The following is a 15,990-nucleotide window of genomic DNA, read 5'->3' on the forward strand; positions in this document are numbered from 1 at the left end:
GGTGTGCAGCCACAAGCAGGCCAGCAAGTGTCTTCACTGTAATTACCCTTGAGAAGTCATGGGTCTCAGCCCATGGCAGGACAGACACCACTGAGAGCCACAGGGATCCACCTCTTAGCTGAGCAGCCAGGATAATAATTCAAGAAGTGAATTCAAGAAGTGTTAAGTTCATAATAGGATAAAAACATAAGCCTGTGGCAGCAGGAAAACGTGCGGAGAGAATGGGGTGTAGTTACTGCTCTTAGCACATGGTGGGGCATTGTGGATCTTGTAAATCTGATACAGAAAAAAAAAACCTGATACAAATACTAATTCAGTACATGTCATCCTTTAAATTTACTGACTATGTGTTCAATAAGCACTCAGTGTGTGCCAAGAACCAGGCAGGAAGTGGAGGAAAGCAATGAAAAGACATCACAAGGACCCCGGGGAGCTCGCAGTCCAAAGAGAAGACAGGCACACCACCCAACACTGACCGGCGATGGAGGGTGGAGGGCTTCCTGGAGGAGGTGACTGTGAGCTGGGATTGAAGGATGAATAGGAGTTTCTGTAAGGAAAATGGTGCGTTCAGAAAACAATTCACACAACAATATCCCTTCCAGTGTGTGCAGTGAGGTCTCTCCAGCCAGCCCAGGGATGCTGTGTACAGGATCCATCAAAGTCCCTCCAGCCCGGCCTGGGAATGCTGTGTGCTGGGTCCACTGAGGTTGTCTCGGGAGTGGCCAAGCCCAGCTCTGGTCCTTCATATCTTCTGACACCCGGGGGGCAAACAGGGCCCTGCTCTCACACAGACGCCTCTTGAGTGTCAGAAGAGGCTTTTCACTCCAGAACCCTTTTCCTCTGTGGGCCTGGTGGGCACCAGGCTGCAGAAGCCTCTGTGCGGCCATCTGTCAGCATCCATCTCCAACGCAGGTGGAATGCAGCTCTTTGTCAGGCTGGATTGTCCGGGCCACCCACTGTCGGGGCCTAGCAGCTTCCTCAGGGCTGTGCAGCCTCACCACGTGCTGCCAAGTCTGGTCTCTGCCTCTGGTCATGCCCACTTCCCACATGGGAGGGTGCAGGTGCAACCCCAGGCTCTGGTGCCATGGCCTCCAGCCACTCAAAATGCCCTGTGGAATGTGCCTGTGTGGGTTTAGTGTGTCTTGATGCTTTGGCAACATGAAGAGCTGTACATTCGTTCTTTCTGTAGGAAGCACTTCATATGAGAGACAGAACTCTCTAGAACGCATGACGTACCTCTGAGAAATGAAGACCTGATTCACGCACACAACAGGTGTGATCGAAGGCGCTCTGTGCAGGAAAATGACAAAGGAAACTCCCAGCCAGGGGCAGCACTTGCACTTCCTGAAGTTCACCAAGAATAAAACACGATACTCCTACTTCATGATACGGGTCTCTTTCAAAGACTCTAGTGCTCTACAAACACATTATTGCATTTAAGTTAACAAGATTCTATTGGGTAGATACTGGCACTGTTTCTCAGTTTCCGTCAGAAAACTGGGCTGTATGAATTCTGGAGACTTGCCAAAAGTAACAATAAACCAAAAACACATCTTGCCTTCATTACCAAAATCCATGAGGAACTGCTGTGTTAGGCAATTTTAGTATATCGGAAAGCCCCTCGGCACGCTGTCCACCCTTCCCTGCCCCTGTGTGACTGGCATCCACTGGGATGCCTCCTCTGCAGTGCTCACAGCGAGAGACCATGGAACCGATCCCGTGTCCTGCACACCACACCAGCCAGCCGTGACCACTCCCTCGTCGGCGACCAGGTAGGTCGGACACCTGAGTGCCCCACAGTGTTTTTAACCAGAATTCGCTTCTGGTGCCCTCTTCTCAGCTGAGGGTGCATTTCTGGGTGATTCTGGTGCCCTCTTCTCAGCTGAGGGTGCATTTTTGTCCTTGTCAGTTTTGTCTGTCTGAGACCCAAGATCTCTCTGGACCATGTCTCACCTGAGGGGCACAAGCCTGGTGGTGGATTGGCAGAGCAATGACACAGGTGAGCATCCCCACAGGAAAATGCTCCAAAATCGGAAATGTTTTGAGCCTCAACATGACACCACAAGTGAAAAACTCCACCAGTCCTCATGTGATAGGTCATAGTGAAAACACAGTCAGCACTTTGCTTCACACACGAATTATTTAAAATGTTGTATAAAATGACCTGCGGGCTATGTGTATGAAACATAAATGAATTTCGTGTTTAGATTTGGGTCCCGTCTCAAGATATCTCATTATGTTTATGCAAATATTCCAAAATCCCCCAAAAAATCCGAAATTCAAGGCATTTCTGGTCCCAAGCACTTCAGATAAGAGACCCTCAGCCTGTGCTGAAGCGGCTGCCGCTGCCCCTACAAGAGCAGAACAGTTTCTCACGAGCGAAGCCACTGGGACCCGGGGGTGGGGAGCGAATCTCAGCTAGAAGCCCCCTGACTGGGACCCGGGGGTGGGGAGCGAATCTCAGCTAGAAGCCCCCTGTGGCACTGAGTCTCACCGCCCGCCCGCAAATCCCAGCCTGAACTGCTTTCCCAGGCCTTCGAAAGAAGGAAGCTGCTATTTCTGGCAAGGCCGGGGAGGACCGTTAACCTGGGGGCCTGCTGTAACTCAACGAAACATGGAAAGGACTTCTGTGCCGACCCCAAAGCAATGCTTTTCCAATGCGAATGTGCAAGAAATCGCCTGGGTCTGCTTAAAATGCAGGTTCGGATTCAGGAGAAACCAGCACCCAGGTGGCGCCGAGGTCGACAGATGCTGGAATCTCATCCCTGAATTCTCAATGTTCGCTTCCCTCAGAAAGACTTAGTAGAATGATCATGCGTAATACCTGACTCTATTACTATTCTGAAGACTGATGTGATATTATATTTTGTATACTTTGAATGTGTTGGAAAGCAGACAGAATGTAAGTTGCGACTGTGAAATGAATTATATGCTAGAATTGCTAGTCCCAGTCACTAAAATTGTGGCACCCCAAAGGCATGAGAAGAGAAAGATGAAAAGTGAGACACTCCTCATTCTTAGTTCTTGTATCTCTCTTTCCTGTTCCTTTATTTATTTCATCTCATGTTTCTCTTCATATGAAACTGTGCGCAAGGTGTAGCTGCACCCCCACCCAGGCCGGTGGAGAGACCCCGTCTTCTTTTGGAGGTTACCTGTGAAAGTCAATGATGCCAGCTACAAACAATAGACTGGCATGTGTATTTGGAGTGACGGAAACCAAGGTCCTGTCTCCAGGCAGACAGCTGCTCCCATCTGTCTGTGCCCATGGCACAGGTGGGGCCTTCTGTGGGCTGCAGCCAGCACCAACCAGTACATCTGGTTGACTACAATGGGCAAAAGTAAAACTTCATGCCAATAAATGACCAAATCAAAATAGAATTTCTTTTTCTGGCTGATCTCTGCCACACAAAGACCTGTCTTCAGAATTGGCTGAGTCAAGCACCCAGCCTGCCCTTGTCCAGCCCCTGCGAAGGGAGGTAGGATGGAGCCGTCTGGCATGGGCCACGTGCACTGGCCAGTGTGGTGTCTCTACCTCCTGAAGGCCAGCACTTTGAAAACAGCATTTCAGTTTCCGGCTCACACTAAGGAGTCAGTTTGCAGATTCTGCTGGAGGACTGGCCACTATTCGAGATTCTGTAAGATATTCCAAGACATCTAACACATGGTTCCTGCCCTCAGACAGCTTATAATCTGCTCAGGCACAAACATTAAAATGCACACAGCAACATAAGGCTAAATGTAACTACTGCCAGCTTGCTCCGTAGAACAGACCCTAACTGCCGAAAAATCTCAGCTGGAGTGAGGGATTCCTGCCTGGGGTAACAATAAGCTGCCTATAAACTTATTCACAGCTGGGATCAGCTGAGCCTTGAAAAATAGATACAATTTGACTCAGAAAGCACTTTTTCTGGGTGGAACCCAGGCAGTGACTGAGAATATGAAGTGTGTCTCTGCTAAGCACTTTTACACATATTTATCTCGTTTAACCCTCACAGCAGCACTACACACTTGGACCTGGACCTGAGAGAGCCCAGAACCCCGCTGGCAGCTATTATCCCCATGTTTCCAATGGGGAAACGGTTCTGAGAATTTGAATCACCTCACCAAGGGGGCAGAGCTAACGGCAGAGTCACGCCGACCCACAGTTGCTGTGTGACGCTCCGGCCCTTCTGCTGCTACTGGGGTTCTGCGCTCTCTCAGGTCCAGGTCCAAAACCTAAAGAGAAATAAAACACTCTAAGTGATGTGGGCCAGGCCCCACATGAGTATCATAAAACCAAAGAGGGTTCACAGTCCCCAGGAACCCTGCCCTGCTGCCGAAAACTGGCCATCCCGCGAGGGAAATGACACATAATTCCCTCCAATCTCATCATTAGTGGCCTGCTCGGTTAGCCACGGCCAAAAAGAGGAAATCTCAGGGAAACATTCATTTCTTCTGCCCTAAGCCCTGCAGCCATGATTGCTTTTATAAGCAAATTGTCTGCTTCATAAAAATGTTTAAAGCATTTATTGTATTTTTCTGATACACAGTTATTGTTTAAAAAAACCTTTTAATTACAGAAAAAGCACAAAGAAGAAAATTAATCCCTAGGCAACTAGTCTGAACCACGTAAAGTCCATACTTGGCCCACAGCCTTAGACCAATTGACAACTTTGAAGCTTCAGGTGAAAGATTAAGAAATCCCGAAGGGGCCGGGTGCGGTGGCTCACGCTTGTAATCCCAGCACTTTGGGAGGCCGAGGCTGGCGGATCACGAGGTCAGGAGATCGAGACCACAGTGAAACCCCGTCTCTACTAAAAATACAAAAAATTAGCCGGGCGTGGTGGCGGGTGCCTGTAGTCCCAGCTACTTGGAGAGGCGGAGGCAGGAGAATGGTGTGAACCCAGGAGGTGGAGCTTGCAGTGAGCCGAGATTGAGCCACTGCACTCCAGCCTGGGCGACAGAGCGAGACCCTGTCTCAAAAAAAAAAAAAAAAAGAAATCCCGAAGGGATAACTGGGCAAGAATGGCGTCCGTGTCTCCGTTAGGACCTACAGCCAGTAAGAAGAGCATAAGATTCAAGCCGGACGGGTCACGGCCACATCGCCAGGGAACACTTTACCCTGAGCTTCCAGTTTCTCCAATCTGGAGTAAAAAACCTGCCAGCCTTTTAGAATCGTTGTGAGGAGCAGAGACCGTTTACACCAAGCGCCAAGCTTAGCGCCTGGCACACGGTCAGCAATGATGTTTATCGATCCAGCTTTCTCGAAATGCTTTGGAGGCAGAATAATTTTTCCAGAATTTCCATGAGTCCTCCAAAGTTCTGAGTCCTAATGTGAATTTGCAAAAATGAAATTAATTCCTGGCACCTCCTCCCTGCCCTGGGGCCCAGGAAGCCTCCTTCTCAAAGCCCTCAGCAGCCCCGGGAAACCCTGGGGCGTCTGGGCACCTTCTGACTGCACCCCAGTGAGTTCAGGCAGAGGACGACGCAGTCTGCAGATGGCTGGAGCCCATCGACCTTCCTGGAAGTGGAAGTCCTGATGGGAATCCCCGCGCTGTCATCCATCCTTCTTACAGAAAGGGTCAGAGTTCATTACCCATTCCATGCCCTGCAGAAACCAGGGTCTTTACTTTGGGCTGGCATGATACCAAATCGGATTTGCACACTGGTTGACTAACTCAACAGCTTTCTTTGGCAGTTAAGTGTGACTTCCATCAACCAAATGGTAAAACATTAAAGTAAAAATAAATGCAGGTTCTATGGAAAAAAAAACAATTAAAAAATGGCCTTTGATGTTCCCAATACATTCTGACAATCCTAGAGATTTAAAAAGCAGCATAAGGGATTATTTATTACATAAAAAGGTCAAACAAATTGATAAAAAAAGTATCCATAAGAAATCCATTAATATGATTTAGATAAACATGAAGAAAAATTGTAAATCTTAATGAGAAAATAGCCAGACTTGCTCATGGTCAAATAATGTAATTAAATAATTATTTATTTCATTATGTTACAAAAATGTAATGATAAATTGTGGTGAAATGCATCCTTATATATTAGTGATACTGAAGCTTGTTCAATGCGGAGAGGAGAGACGTGGCAATGTGTATCGAGAAACAAAATTATGTCCTTTGACCCAGTAATTAACATGGCATGAGGGAGGGGCATATATTGGTCATAGTGTCATTTATAGAAGAGAGAATTTTCAAAATAAATGCCTAATGAAGTATTAAGCAGCCTTTTACAATTATGGTTTTGAAGACTATGTAGCAGCTTAGAAATTGCAGATAACATACGGAGTAAAAAGAAAAGCAGGGTGTAAAAATTGTTCCTGTACTATGATTGCAACTTTCTAAAACGTGCACATAGGAAAAAGAAGTGCAAGAAAAGTGGCGAATGACTGTAGTTACGAATACTAGGATTGGGCCGAGCATAGTGCTTCACACCTGTAATCCCAGCACTTTGGGAGGCCGAGGCGGGTGGATCATGAGGTGAGGAGATTGAGACCATCCTGGCTAACACAGTAGAAACCCCATCTCTACTAAAAATACAAAAAATTTGCTGGGCGTGGTGGCAGGCACCTGTAGACCCAGCTACTCAGGAGGCTGAGGCAGGAGAATGGCGTGAACCGGGGAGGCGGAGCTTGCAGTGTGCTGAGATTGCGCCACTGCACTCCAGCCTGGGCGACAGAGTGAGACCCCGTCTCAAAAAAAAAAAAAAAAAAAAAGAATACTAGGATTGAAAAGTTTTCTTCCAAACTTCCTGTGACATGGTTTTTTCAATCTAGGATTTAAAACAAAAATTATGCTTTACAGCAAAGGAGAGTTTGGGTTTTCACTCCCGGAGGTGTTCGGAGGCCACCGCAGCCCACACCATGCCCAGGGGGAACCACCACCTGTGCCTCTGACACCACTGTTCTGGGAGCTGCCCCAAAGGCAGCTGTGCAGATACCAGACGCTGCTCCTGGCTGAGGATGAAAATATGAATAAACGGGCTCTTCAAGGACAGCGTGATAATATTAAATAAATGTCGCATAATGCAAACACTGCACCTAGGTAAAGCCCCTTACAAAATTGATTTATTTTGATCTGTTTTAAATTTAAAGGTTTGTAATGCGGAATTACCGTGCTGGATAATTGCCCACACACCACATTCTACTGAGTTGAATAACATTCCATGTATAATTCAGAGCTGTATCTAATTTCTTAAATACAACCTTTTTTTTTCAAATTTATGTCACTCCATAAAAAGCAACTCTTTTCACAGTAACAATTATAAGTACAAAATATGAAAATATTTTCTGTACCTTTTCCCAAAATTTCACTAAATCTTGAAAACAGACCTTAAGAATATGTTTTCCGTACTTACATATCTCTCTCCTCTGTCTCCTCTGCTGCAGCTCTTTTGGACTTGAAGGCCTTGGTTTTATTGGGGTTAATAAAATATGTTTATATACATGATTTATAAAAAGTAAAACAAGGCCGGGCGTGGTGGCTCATGCCTATAATTCCAACACTGGGAGGCCAAGGCAGGAGGATCACTTGAGGCCAGGAGTTTGAGACCAGCCTTGGCAACATACTGAGATCCCATCTCTACCAAAGGGAAAAAAAAATTGTTTTAATGAGCTGGGCACGGTGGTGCCTGTGGTCCTAGCTCCTTGAGAGGCTGAGGCAGGTGGATTGCTTGAGCCCAGGAGGTTGAGGCTGCAATGAGCTGTGATTGCACCCCTGCACTCTATTTTTTTAAATAAAAGTAAAGCAAGACAACACGATGACTCTGCATCCTAACACAAGTCAAGTCCTGAGCTTCTGTAGAAAGAGCCCACTATGACCATGCAGGACCTCATGGAGAATCAGCAGGTGCACAGGTGCTCACTGCAGCTCCCGTCTGCGTCCTGGAAGCTTTGGACAGGTGCTCACTGTAGCTCCCATCTGCATCCTGGAAGCTTTGGGTCTTGGACGAATGAGGGCTAAGCCTGTGCAGTCAGTTCTCTCAGCCAGAGACTGAAGCAAGGAACTGAAACCACCACCAAAGAACCTTGAGGGAACGTGCCCATCCTCGCTCCTTGGGAAAATGTGGATCGTTAATGTGACCAAGCAGAACGGCACGGCAGCCTCCCTCCTGTTAAACCCACGTTGTACTCATCCTGGGGGTGCCTAAAACGTCGCAGCCTCAATTCCTCAATCTCCATCAGATTCTTGGGAACCAAGGGGAGGGAAGGGTGGCGCTGACTGCCCGAGGCTCAGCCCTCCAGGCCTTTCCAGAGCGCCAGGGCCGTCATTTCCCTCCTTGGAGCAGCGTTGCATGGCTCCACCTGGGCCAGGGTTCGAAAATTTGAGGTGCTCTCAAGCTCAGAGTTTGCGGGAGCCCTTGCCCCGCCGGCTGCTGTAAAAGTTTTGGTTAAAAGCTCTGAACTGAACGTCCTTCCCGCGTCCCCTCAGAGACTCCAGAGGCACACTCACCCCCAGAGTGAAGCAGCAGATAGAACCCAGGACCTTCTCTGCACTCACACGGGAGAGAAGCATGGACGGGAGGCTGAGCCTGAAGCGTCATTTCCTAAAAAGAAGGTGCTCCTCCACTGCACCTGCCGCTCTTCCCTCAGCCCCATCAGCAGGAAGTCGGCTCTTTAAAGAGTTTTAAATCAGCAGTAAATCACAGTTTCTAAAGCTGTAGCACTGATTGCAGCGAACCCTCCAGACTGGGCAGCACGTGTGCCCGTCAGGAGCAGCAGCCGCTGAGACTGTGATTCTCCTGCAGCTGTGGGGAAACAGAAGTCCAGTGTTTATCCAGATGCATCATTTGCAACTATTCACTCATGTGAATTAATAACAAGGAAAGCACACACAGGTGCGGGAAGCCCGAGCTTCGTCCCACACGGTGTGCCCCTGCTGTGTGACCTCAGGCCAGTCCCTCAGCAACTCACGCTTTTTTCTTTAGGGACAGGGTCTTGCTTGTTGCCTAGGCTGGAGTGTAGTGGTGCAGTCATAGTTCACTGCAGCCTTGAACTCCTGGGCTCCAGCCATCCTGCCACCTCAGCTTCCCAAGTAGCTCAGACTACAGGCGTGTGCCACCACACCTGGCTAATTTGTGTATCTCTCTCTTTTTTTTTTTTTTTTTTTAGAGATGCGGTCTTACCACATTGCCCAGGCTGGGCTTGAACTCCTGGGCTCGAACAATTCTCCTGCCTCGTCCCAAAGCGTCGGGATTCCAGGCGTGAGCCACGGCACGAGCCTACTCACACGTTTTGAAGCTTCCTTGCCACACTGACACTCTTGTATTCTCTTCTATTCTCTGCACTAAATTATGAGAAAGAATTGAGATTTTTTTCGGGGATCTAAACCAAATTGTACAACACTGGTCTACAACATGCACACACACGCCCTGTGAAACAGCTTTTACCTTTCAGAGCATAATCGGGACATTGTAGGGCGTTCTATGTAGTTTTAAAGGAGTGGACAAGGTACTCACGTCCACCAGCAAAGACAGGAGACAAGGGATTCAGGGGCAGGGTGACATTTGGAGGGAAAGGGAAGGGTCCTCCACCCACAGGCCCTGCAGGAAACGCTCGCGGTGGGAGGCGACCTGGGCCTTGCTCATCACCTCCCTTCTGGTCAGGACCCCACAGCGGGACAGCGTGAGCCCACGCGCTTGTGTTCTGAGCAACGTCACCTCAGCACCTCCGCAGACACGCAGCGGCCAGGCGGTCCCAGGCTCCACAGGCAGAGACTCGGCTTGGGTGTTGGCTGTTTGTTTTTTCCAATATCCACCTCCCTTGAAATCAGGACTTTGAAACTTAGTTTTGCAGAGACTGTTTCCCTGCACTCTACTGAAGTAATGACCAGTTCTTTTCCCGACCTTTGCTGATCCCAGGGAAGTGCTTTTTTTTCACATTTCCATTCTGGGATTTCTGTGACCTCCTGGGTCCACTGCCTGCACTTCCTTGGAAAGACCCAAACCAGAGGAGGCAGAGGGTTCCCTTCAGCAAACACGCTGGGCCCCTGCAGTCACAAGGCACAGAGAGCATGGGGGTCCCACGTTCTCCGCAGGGTCCCTGCAGTCTGGAGGTGCAGGGAGTGCGTAGCTGTTACACATCCGATGGCAAGGGTGCCAACTGTGATCAGAGGGCCTCATGAAATGGATTTAGACTCAGTTTCCCCATCTGTGAACTGAAAGGCTGGGAGAGGTGATTTCTCCACCCAGGGGGCCTCCAGTCCTGGTGCATTGGGGCCATTCTTGGAACACCCAGGGGCCCTTCTAACAGCGGATTAAACATGCACTCACCGGTCCCTGCCACACAGAACGCGACACTTCTGCATGAGTGCTGAGGGGTCTGGGTGGGAGCCATGGGCAGCCGACACCCTCGGAAAAAGCTTCCACACACGAGGCAGGATGAGGAGGAATACAGCCGCGTGTTCTGAAAGATGCATGTGAGGTGATTTTGTCACTGTGTTAACATCACCGAGGACACACACACACACCTAGTGTAGCCCACTGCACACCCAGGCCATATGCGGGAGGCTGTTGCTCCCAGGCTACAAACCTGCACAGTGCTGAATACTGCAGCCAATTGTCACACAATGGTAAGTATTTGTACACCTAAACATATCTAAAAATAGAAAAGAGGTACAGTAAAAACAAGATATAAAAGATGAAAAATGGTACAACCGTGCAAGGCACTTGCCATGAATGAAGCTTGGCCTGGAAGCTGCTCTAGTGAGTCAGCAAGCGAGTGGGGAGTGAGCGGGAAGCCAGGACATGACTGTGCTGCTGCAGGGTTTATACACACTGCACACGCAGGCTGCTCTGGTGACTCCGGTGAGCGAGTGGGGAGTGAGTGGGAAGCCAGGACATGACCGTATACTGCTGCAGGGTTTATAGACACCGCACACGCAGGCTGCTCTGGTGACTCCGGTGAGCGAGTGGGGAGTGAGTGGGAAGCCAGGACATGACCGTACACTGCTTTAGGGTTTATACACACTTAGGCTACATTAAATCCATTGTTAAAAATTTCCTTCTCCAATAATAAATCAACCTTAGTTTACTGTAACCTTCTTGCTTTATAAACTTCTTAATTTTTTAACTCTTTGACTCTTATAATAACATGTAGCTTAAAATACAAACATGTTGTACAGCTGCACAAAAATACTTTCTTTCTTTATATCCTTATTGTATTAGCTTTTTTCTGTTTAAAACATTTTAACTTTTTGAACTTTTTTGTTAAGAAACTAAGACACACACATTATCCTAGGCCTGCACGGAGTCAAGATCATCAATATCACCGTCTTTCCCTCCACATCTGGTCTCACTGGAAGGTGTCTGAGGGCAGTGACGCACGGAGCTGTCATCTCCTGTGATAACACGGTTTCTCCTGGACGCCTCCCGCAGGACCTACCTGAGGCTGCTTTACAGTTAACTTTTTTTTTAATAAGCAGAAGGAATGCACTCTAAAATAATGACTAAAAGTTTGGTATAGTAAATACACACCCGGGAACAAAGTTTATTAACATTATCTGGTCGTGTGTGCTGTGCACGATCACATGTGCTGGACTTGTACCCAGCTGGCAGCACAGTGGGCTTGTTCACGCCGGCGTCGCACAGGCGCGGGAGCCACGTGTTGTGCTGTGACGTGACAGCCAGGTGACAGCCAAGGGACCAGACACTTTCAACTCCGTGACAATCTTCCGGCGCCACCGCCCCCTGTGGGGTGTGCCATTGACGGCAAAGTCCCTGTTTGGTGCTGGGCTGTATCTGAGCACCTCGGCTCTGCAGAAGGGGTCTAACCAATCTAAATTCTGAAACTGGCCCATTTCATCAGCGTTCTTGGGAAAATGAGGCAAAATAGACTTGGACATTTCAGAGAAAACATTCAGTGTTAGTCAGTATGTTTATCTGACATTATTTACAATCCCTCCAATTACAAGCAGTTAGAAGAGGAGAAGGAGGTCAGCTGGCCGTGGCAGGGAACAGGGCCTCCTCTCCTGATCTTTCCCATCTCAGCAAAATGCCCCATTGTGTGGCGCAGGGGAAGTTGAAGTCGAAAGCCTGGCGTGGGGAAGCAGCTGCTTGGCCATTGTTTAATCTGAGCTAAGGCAATGTCACCACGCCCAATTATGTGGCCGCAATTTGGGTTACAGTTGCTTTGGTCAATATGATCACTTTCTTTTTTGTTTTTCAAAGAGGTCAAAGGTTGGGGGCTGGAGGCTGAAGCAGTCGGGCAGTGAGGGGATTGGGGACCCAGAGACTGGTTTCTTGGAAAACACCCGCAGGAAAAAGATACTCTGTCACAAAATATCAATGCCAGCCAGATGTCACCAGTCTTTTTTTTTTTTTTTTTGCATGTGTTTCTTAACAGCTGGTAAGAATATCAGCTCAAATTATTCACCACAAGCACACACTTTCTGTTTGTCTCCAGATAAAGGGATTTAAAATCCCGTTTGTCAGTGAGGGAAGGTGGAAACTGTGGAATGGATCTTTCTGGACCAAAAGGCAGGTGACTCCCCCCTTCCCCGCTGCCCGGCCACAGCCCAGAGAGACAGAAAGGTAGAGACTCACGGCCAGGGCCGCATGCAGGCCTGTGTTGTCTGCTTCCTGGGACGGTCCCCTGCGTCCAGCACACCCACGGGCCAGTTTTTAGCAGGCCCAGTGTGGCCACCTGTCTGGGAAAGCCGGACAGTCGTTCCTGTCCCTTCAGTCTTGGCTTTCTGTTAGTATGACACCAGTCTCCTACACTGAGTTGCCTCCTGTAATTCCCTGCAGGATCTGTAATCACACGGCGTCTGGTCTGGGCGCCGGCCACACGTCCGCTCACCCGTGCTGTCTTCGACTCCCCCCAGTTCCATGTGCAGCTCCCTCATGGCGTCTTTTTGGAAGGGCCATTTTCCATATCATTTATACCGTCTGGGTGCTTTGAATCCAAAAGATTCTCGGAAAATACTTACCGAAAAAAGAAATGTATAACAGATGTGCCTTTGAAAAATTCATTTGATTGATGGTAATAAAAGGCTCTGTAGTGGGCTGAGAGGTGTTCCTTCAAAATCCATGTCCCCCCCAGAGCCTCGTGATGTGAGCTCGTGTGGAAACGGGTCTCCGCAGATAGTTGAGAGTGGAGATGAGATTGAGCTGGATGAGGGTCAGCCTGGAATCCAGTGACTGGTGTTCTTATAAGGACACGAGACACAGAGGCAGGGGAAGAAGGCTGTGGAAGAGGGAGGCAGAGATCAAGGTGATGCACCCACAAGCCAAGGGCACCAGGATCTCACAGCACTCAAAGCTGGGAGAGGCCTGGAGCAGAGTCTCCCTGACAGCCACAGAGGAGCCAGCTCCGCCCACACCCACATCCCGGAATTCTGATCTCTGGGACTGTAAGGAAATGAATTTCGGTTGCGTAGAGGAGGTAATTTGCCATGGCAGCCCCCAGGGACTCACTTGGTGTACAAGGAGGAGGAAAGTACCCACTACTCCTAAGATAGAGCAGCCACACCCAAGGTAAAAGGGCACCCCATACCCGGAACAGCCCCCACTGCCCGCGGTGACCATCAGTACTTGTCACTGAATGGATTCAGAACTCGGCAACCTCACCACCCGCTAAGGAAGCCCTGTGGGAGGATGAGTCCCTGTCTCCTAGGTGTGAACCCATACCCCATCCGCTGCCTGCAGCCCCCCCGGGAGGAAAGGTGATATCTGGGGTGCCAGGGCCCTTGGCCTGTGGGGCAAAAGCTGGGTGGAGCGGGCTGACTGAGGCAGGAAACGTGAGCAGCTGTCCAGAGAAGTTGGCCCCCAAAGCATGAGTCTTTACTAGCAGCCCGAGAGCTGGCTGCTGGCAGTCACTGGACAATTCCCACTTCACTTTGAGCTGATAAATGGCAGGAAAAGTGCCCACCAGGAAGCCTGGGAACTCAGCAGGCGGTTATGACGACAAGGCTCAGAGACCAGGTCACACTGGCTGGGGCCACTTGCTAAGAAAAAGGCAGGCCACGAAATCCCTCCCTAAAACCCAGTCAGTGTGGACAACGGGATTCTACCTAATGCCTTGGGGACACGAGAGGTAAGTGTGCTGTTTCTTAGGTGACATTCTTTTTTAATCTTAAAAATATCTGTTGCCACCATTTGACTGTATGGCCCTAAGTAGCTTTCATTCCCACAGGTTTAACACATTGTGAGCAAATAGCGCCCATTACTACAAACGCCTGCGAGGGAGAAAAGCCTACAGCCTTCCCCACAGGAGCGTGTGTGGCGCGGGGTGGGGACCCTGTACCTGCACATATGTGTGGAGAAGGTGGGACGTCTGTAATCCTCCACCTCAGGAACTAGCTGACTTGACTTGGACCCAGCTTTTCAGGAGGCACAAAACACGAATGAGAATCAGGTACAGAAGCCCTTAGTGTTCGGGTCGCTCCGCGTCTAAGAGCTGTGGTGGGCGCCACAGAGCCTGCTGCTAATGCAGATCCCGGTTTGGCAAACACACCGGGGCCTCACTTTATCTCTTGTGGGGAGTGCACACACCTCACATCTGTCTCACGGACCATAAACGCTCTCCCGAGAATCATGTTGACTCTGCTCACCGAGCCCAGGCCCAGCACAGAGACACACCGTAAACACCTGTGGAGGCAGCGTGGGCAGCCCCAGCCCAGGGACTCTGGGGCTCCTCAGAAGACAGGGCCCTCCCCCAGCCACGCCGGGAATGCGGCGTGACAGCAGATCAGGAAATGGGGCAGAAGCCCCTGAAACCCTCGGAGCCAGGTCACAGGGCGGGTGCTCACCCACCCCCAATGCCTGAGGGTGACATTTGACAGTTTACACACGGTCTCTGAGCGCCTGTTTTAGCCTGGGTTTGTAAAGGAGTCAAGAATTCATCTCAGAAAGCTGCCAGTAGACAACCAAATGCTATTTCAAAGCAACTGCAGGGGTCAGTAATTGAGATTTTTTTTATCCCTCTAACTTGCTACTTCCCTAGTTCTGCGGCAGGCCTCTTGACTCCGCTTATAAATACTAAAACTGTTGCTGTAATAAGAAAAAACAAGAAACATTCTTTGAATATTTCAGAGCAAAATGCTTGTGAAAGCCCTTGGTTTCCCCACAGAAAACGTATTTAAAAGAAGAGCCATGAATCGGCGGCAGCTGCTCCCAGCACCTGTTCCCCGTTCCCATCATTGAAGTTCTCGTGGCATTTTGGAAAGAACTGAGCAGTTTTCCTAGAGAAATACTCTGGGTTCTGGATTACACAGTTGACCGCACTCAACTGTTGGCTGAGACAAAGGGGCCTGAGAGGTGTACCCGTGCGCAGAGCTCCGCACCCCGAAACCGCTGAGGGCACGGACCACGGTGATGTGCCACCTCCCGCCCAGCACCCACTGAAGCGTCCTGCTCACTTCTTCGCACGGATGGCGGTGTGGGGCCAGGGGACACGTGGCATCATTTGCCCATGCCATTTTCACTTTTTTTGTTTGTTTTTGTTTTTTTGAGACAGTCTCGCCCTGTCACTCAGGCTGGAATGCAGTGGCACAATCTCAGCTCACTGCAACCTCTGCCTCCCAGGTTCAAGCAATTCTCCTCCCTCAGCCTCCCAAGTAGCTGGGATTACAGGTGCACACCACCACACCCGGCTAATTTTTGTATTTTTAGTAGAAACAGGGTTTCACTATGTTGACCAGGCTGGTCTCAAACTCCTGACCTCAAGTGATCTACCCACCTCGGCCTCCCAAAGTGCTCAGATTACAGGCGTGAGCCACCATGCCCGGCCACTTTCTTCACTTTCATAGAATGTCTGGGCTAAGTCTTCAAGGCACAAGGGCATCAAGCTCTAATGAGCACACGGGGGCACTGCTGCAGATGGCCGGGGGGGCAGACGGAGGCCACCATGCACCCTCCCTCTTCATCGGCTCACAGCCCCTCCTGGACAGCTCTCGCTGCCATCACAAGCTGAGCGGCTTACAAGACACACATTCATCCCCTCACGGTTCTGCAGGTCAGGAGCCTGACGAGGGTCCCACTGGGGTAAAAACCAAGGCG

The 15,990-nt window shown here is 49.6% G+C and overlaps 1 long non-coding RNA gene across 1 annotated transcript; it reads right to left on the reverse strand.

The window, feature by feature from the left end:
- Positions 1–310: 310 nt before the first annotated feature.
- Positions 311–8,559, reverse strand: LOC116476345 (uncharacterized). Its single transcript, XR_004250196.1, has 3 exons — positions 8,445–8,559; positions 4,105–4,215; positions 311–1,344 (listed from the first exon to the last, which is right to left on the reverse strand). It is a non-coding gene; the product is annotated as an uncharacterized LOC116476345 (long non-coding RNA).
- Between the last annotated feature and the right edge of the window lie 7,431 nt (positions 8,560–15,990).

The sequence above is a fragment of the Hylobates moloch genome, unplaced genomic scaffold, assembly GCF_009828535.3.
Source record: "Hylobates moloch isolate HMO894 unplaced genomic scaffold, HMol_V3 SCAFFOLD_2, whole genome shotgun sequence".
In the NCBI taxonomy this organism is placed as follows: Eukaryota; Metazoa; Chordata; class Mammalia; order Primates; family Hylobatidae; genus Hylobates; species Hylobates moloch.